Source organism: Dasypus novemcinctus, chromosome 29 (genome assembly GCF_030445035.2).
Source record: "Dasypus novemcinctus isolate mDasNov1 chromosome 29, mDasNov1.1.hap2, whole genome shotgun sequence".
NCBI classification, from domain to species: domain Eukaryota; kingdom Metazoa; phylum Chordata; class Mammalia; order Cingulata; family Dasypodidae; genus Dasypus; species Dasypus novemcinctus.
The window spans coordinates 23,996,095-24,002,458 of record NC_080701.1 but is presented as its reverse complement, the minus strand read 5'-3'; the positions used below and the strand labels follow the sequence as shown (position 1 = coordinate 24,002,458).

General features: G+C 36.6%; 1 long non-coding RNA gene across 1 annotated transcript; it reads right to left on the bottom strand.

Annotated features, from left to right (window-relative positions):
* Window positions 1–824: 824 nt before the first annotated feature.
* LOC131276522 (uncharacterized) lies at window positions 825–4,367 on the bottom strand. The gene is made up of 2 exons (XR_009183990.1): window positions 3,852–4,367; window positions 825–1,129 (listed from the first exon to the last, which is right to left on the bottom strand). It is a non-coding gene; the product is annotated as an uncharacterized lncRNA (long non-coding RNA).
* Window positions 4,368–6,364: the final 1,997 nt, after the last annotated feature.

The window sequence follows — 6,364 nt, the reverse complement described above, 5'->3', positions numbered from 1 at the left end:
TTAGTAGTAAGATTTTGACAGTGTTCTTTCACAGTTTGTAACAAACTTCTCATGACAATGCAAAGTATTGGTGGAGGGTTGATGTATGGGAGCCCTGTATGATGTTATGCATGTTTGCTTTTTAAGTTCACAACTGTTACTATACATTTAATTGTTTCTTTATGTTCATATAGAAATGATATAAAGATAATAATAATCGGATTGGTTAGGGGAAAAATACTTCGTTTAGTTGTAATATTTTGACAATGCTCTTTAATCATTAGTTAAAAAGGTTTAAAAACAATGCAAGTTATTGGTGGTAGGGTGAGATGTTATATATGTTTGTTTTGTAAGTTCACAACTATTATACTTTATTGGTTATGTATGTTTATGAGTGATATATTTCAATAAATTTAAAAAATAATGAAATATCTCAAATTTCAGATTAGATAATTTTCTTTAAAAAACAATGAAACATATGCATGTAAAATGGGAGTAGAAAATAAGTGAAAAAAACACACAAAATACATTTAAAATTTTACTTCAAAAACATGTAATTTTTAAAAGTTTAGTTATCTCCAAACCTCTTGTGTGCCATTAGCTGAAAGTATTTTCATAATCCCTCATTGAGGGATCAATGAAAATTGACCTGCATCTTTCATCCTCCTATTAGTATTATATCAGGACGTAGCAGGCATACTGTGGTTTTCTTGTAAGAATTCAGACCAGGAAAGTAAGGTAGCTTTCTGAAAGTCAATTTTAAAGTTATCTCATAATATATTCAAGAAAATCTGCAAAGTTATTTTAGAAGTTATCTATTGCTGTGTAAAACAACATACTGAAACTTCATGGATAAAACAATGATTTACTATTTCCCACAATTCAGGTCAGCAATTTAGACTGGGCAGTTCTTTCATTCCATGTGACATCATTTTGATTCAGTCACTCAGCTGAGCTCAGCAGGTGGCTGGTATAGCCTGGCACGTTCAAGAGGTCTTCAGTCACATCCAGTGCTCACTTATTTCATCTCTCTCGGGTGATGTTTCACATTTGTGAAGTTCAAGCTTCTTTTCAGGTAGTGGCCAGTTTCCCGGAGGTAGAAAGTGGAAGCTGCCATATGGTCCTTGGGCTTAGAACACTCAGAATGCCACTTTAAAATAATTTTGGGTGAAAGTAAGACACAAGATCAGTCCAAATTCGAAGATAGGGGAAATCAATTCAGCTTTTCAGTGGGAGGATCAGCAAGAACCTTTAATCTACCACTTAAAAATAAAATATTCTATGGCTTTGCTGCTTGAAAGGATTGAGAGCGACCTCTATTACGTCAAAAAGAAGGTATGATGATGATGAATGTGTAGTGGGAAAAGTGCCTTGATCAACACTTAGCTAACAAGGAAAAAGTGATGGTTGCAATGTTTGTTTAAACACCATCTGTGATAATGGGATATTAGCCTGCTCCTATTGCCCAAGCCTTCCTTTCCTATTTTTAGGTGAAAGAATCACTCTGAACATTTCATTTATTTAACTAATTCCCATTTTCACAAATGTATGTTAACATAGCACTGTCTTTATCATTATTTACCTCTTCCTATAAGTCCATCAATAGGGGTGTAATACTTTGCAGGATGACAGATATATTCTGGTATGTGTGGCAAGTATATTCCTCAGTACATCAGCCATCTCATGCTTTGCATTCCTATCCTGAGTCTGATTATTGAAAATGCATGCCTTAGAGGTGTAACTGCTTTAAGATCTCCAGCGATAGTGCACGAACAAATAAATAATGAAATAGTAAATACTCTGATGGGGTGCCTCTCTAGTTCTACCTTTAGTTGTGTGGTGGCATAAATGATAATCTAACAAGATATTTATGAGATTAAAAGGGACTATTTCTAACACTTACACTTAAATCATATAAAATTTATGGACATTTAAAATTAGGATATTGAGTATTTGGAAAGGATGACTTTCCAGACCTCACCCTTTCACTCAGAGCTGCTTCACTTTCATCTGCTAATGTAATTTAATTGCTCAGTTCAATTATTTTCAGACCATTACACTCAGTAATTCCGCTATCTCACCTTTTGTTATATACCCCCTGAAAAACTTAAATTTCCAGGTCAGTCTAATCATCCATTAAATATTGGTGTCTCTATATATTCATGAATGCTAATATTAGATTCAGTTTCCAATGCTATCTGAAATTTGATCAACAAAGGTTGAAAGATAACCTTCTCATTTCCTACAGTGTATTTCTGTTATTGAAATTCAGAGTTCATTTGGGAAAATAGTGACCCAATGAACCATTACATAGGTTCTGAGTGTTAACCTATTCTATTCCCAAGGGATACATGAATAAAATTACAAGAAAGTTTAGTGAAACAATGAACTATTCTTCATTCGTCTTCTTCTTATTATTTTAGGTACTGGGGGCAGGAATTGAACCCTGGGACCTCTTATGTGGGAAGCCAGTACACAACCACTGAGCCACATCAATTCTTCTGAGTTGGTTGTTTCATTTGTTTGCTTTTCGTTTTTAGGAGGCATTGGGGATTTAATCTGGGACCTCCCATATGGAAAGCAGGCACTCAATTGCTTGAGCCACATCTGCTGCCTTATTCTTCATTTTTTATCCCTTGCTCTGTGTTGTAAAACAAGTTTAACTGCATTCTACTTTGCAATAGCTCTATGGAAAACCTAGGCTGAAATCAAGGCACTGGCTGGGTCTGTGATCTGCTCTTGGCCCCAGTTTCTTTTTAGCTCATTCAACTTCTTGTGGTTGTTGGTGAGGTCACAGCTTTCCACGTGGCTCTCAGGCAGAGAATGCTCCCAGCTTTTGGAGGCAGTCCTAATTGCCTAAGGTCCTGGCACACAGCCCTCTCACATAAGGCAAGCTTCTTTCTTGAAAGTCAGAATTTTTCCAGTTTGCTATGATGAAGGCTTTTATAATGTAACTGGATCAAGGGAGTGATTATCTCATCATATTCACAGGTTTTGCTTATACTCAAGAAAGGGGAATATATAAGCATGTACACCGAGGGGCAGGGATCTTGGGGCTATTTTACAATTAAGCCTGACTCAAATGGGGGGCATAGAAAGATCTCATAGATTCAATGCTTACATCTTACAAACCTGCAGGAGGGTTGGATCTAATCCGACCTTTAGGGCATTTGAAACCAGAGGTAAAGCAAAATTAGCTAAAACTGCAACCTAGGCTCAATTTAGTTCAAGTTCTGGTTAAATAAAAAACAGCAGGCCATTATTATAGCTGGCCGACAGAATAAGGTGTGAGCCCTTCCTGGGCAAATTTATCTATGCCAACCTTTATAAGAGTTTTAATTTATTATTTGTTTTTATTTTAAAGATTTTTAGTTATCTATATCATATAATTTCAAATTACTATAAAATGTGACAGGTAGAGAATAATAATACAGAGAAAAAACTTATGAATATAATATAGTAAGGAAATATTAAGAAATATAGTTAGATCCTATCAATTTGAGTATGAGTATCATCTCTTAAACTTGCAAGGAATTTTTTCAATGCTGAGAGATATTCCAGATACTTTCAAAGAGAAAGAGAGGGCTGTAATTTAGGTGTTTTCCTAAGGGTAAATTATCTGTTCATTTCAAAGAGGAATTAACAATGGAGAGTCTTATTCTGTGACCCTGTGTAAAGTTGGAAGAAATCCAGCCTCTGGATTCACTGGCGCCAATGAAACTCAGATGGAGGTCAGAGTGGATGCACGCTCCTGGTAGTTTAGGAGGCCTGAGTGGAGAGAAAGGAAGAGCTCTTTTCAAATCACCTGCCCAATCTCAGGGAAGGTCCATCACAGGATAAATTGGGGCCACATCCTGGGTTTGAAAACTTACCTGCTGTGCTTGTTTTCATGACCTCATCAAGTCTCTCCAGTGTCTTTAGCATCTTCTCCATTGCCTCTTCTTGTTGGAAGTGTTTGGGTCTCTCTTCCTTTAGTTCATGGACCAACAAAATTAATTCTCCATTCAGCATCACTTTCATCTTCTTTGCCTTCCTGTCTACGAGGCTGGAGACTCTTAAAGCCTCTTTCTCTAGCCTGGCGTCCTCTAGGGATGACTCAGCCTCTTCATACGCCTTGAGAGCAGCACTAACCTTGTCAAGGAGCTGACGTTTCTCTTCAATTATGCAGCCAGGATGTCTGCAAGCTGCTTTTCACATCTTATATGAAGTCGACTTCCCATAGACTGCACAAATCTGAATAAAAAGAAGAGACCCACCAATAAACTGATAATAGGTGGACATACCACTGCTTCTCCCTGAAGGGTGTGGAAAGTGTAGTCTGAACTCATATCATCAGGCAGCAGCTCCATCACACCTCTCACAGCTTCCCAAGTAGCAGCCCAAAATAAATCTCCACAGAAAGGCACAGGCCCTTCAGAACCTGGAGTCACCACAGGGCCCTGCCTGGTAACCATGGAGCCACTAGACTCAACCGACTGCAGAGACTCCCCCAGCATTCCGGCTGGAACCCAGCAGCAACTGACAGCTTTAGCAGGTAATCAGGGAGCTGATCTGAAGAAGGATTTCAAAATTTACATGTATGCTTGTCTTTATTATGTTCTAATGAACTTTCTTCTTTCCATCTTTTAAAATTTTTGATGAAAATTTGAAATACAGTGAAGTATACAAATCTTACCTGAAAGCCTTGTTGATTTTTAACAGTTTACACCTGTCACTCCCCACAGTATCCAACAACCATGTCAAGATATGAATCTTGATTTTGTACCCGGACATTACCCTCCTGTACCTTTATTTAAAGTTCTCATTGATTCTCTTACAAACATGTATATTATATTCTATTGGGCCATTTCAATTCTACATCTATTTTTAGTGCCTCTTAAGACAAAATTATTCTTTTTATACTTGCAGCATTAGTTCTGATTTTTCATATTAAATGAAGTCTTATTAATCTGTATTCTTTCATCTCTAGTCCTTTACTGGAATAATTTTCATTCTGATTGAAGAATGTCCTTCAGTAAGTCATTATAGTGGGCCTGCTGGTAGTGGTTTGCTGTTTTTATCCAGAAAATGCTTTAGATTTCCCTTCATTATTAAAGTTTATTTTCATGGGCTATATTATTATAGATCAGAAATTTTCTATCTGCACTTTGAAAAAATTATTTGTCCTCCATTATTTCTTTTAATAAGTTACTTGTCTAACTGTTGTGAAGAAATTAGTTTTTTTCCCTCTAGCTTCTTTTCTTTTTTAAAATTTATTTTTATTTATTTCTCTCCCCTTCCCTGCCCTGCCCCAGTTGTCTGTTCTCTGTGTCCATATGCTGTGTGTTCTTCTATGTCTGCTTGTATTCTTGACAGCGGCACCAGAAATCTGTGCTTCTTTTTGTTGTGTCATCTTGCTGCATCAGCTCTCCCTGTGTGTGGCACCACTCCTGGGCAGGCTGCAATTTTTTTTGCACGGGGCAGCTCTCCATATGGGGTGCACTCCTTGCACGTGGGGCTCCACTATGGGAGGACACCCCTGATCAGCATGGTACTCCTTGTGTGCATCAGCACTGTGCGTGGGCCAGCTCATCCCACAGGTCAGAAGGCCCTGGGTTTGAACCCTGGACCTCCCATGTGGTAGGTGGATGCTCTATCTATTGAGCCAAATCCGCTTCCCGTCCCTCTAGCTTCTTAAGATTTTCTCATATATTTTCTTTCTTATAGTTAAACTATAGTTCAACAACTATGTATCTTAATGATAACTTATTTTTATTTATTCTGCTTCAGGTTTGTAGACTTTCGTAAATAAGTGACTTGGTGTTTGTGATTAGTTTTGGAAATTCCTTAGCCATTACTTTTTCAAAATACCTCTTATTTGTCTCCTATACTTCTAAACCACATTGTATTATCTTCTAAGGATCCTATCTGCCCTACTGTATTTTCCATTTGTTTATATTTTTCTCCATACTTTATTCTGCATATTTTCTTATAACATTCTTTTTATCAAATTCTTTCTTCAGTCGCTCTCCAAATTTCAGTACTAATGTTTGATCATATTATTTTTCAACTGTAGAAGTGCTGTTTGTTTCTATTTCAAATCTGCAGTATAAATTGTCATATTTTTCTGTTTACCAAATTTCTACATTATCTTTACATTCTTGAACACTTAAAGCATAGTGATTCTAAAAATATGGCTGTGGTAGTCCTAATATCTGATATTTACATTTTTCTTTCCTGTTTTTTTACATTTATTTCTTTTTAAAAGAAAATTCACTAAGAGGTAATACTACCAGATTTTTACAAATAGGATTAGAAACCAAAAATAAAATGCTATGAGAAAGTTTGTTCTCCTCAAATATTTTCATCTTATCCTAAGACAAGGGAGATATGGATTCACATGAGA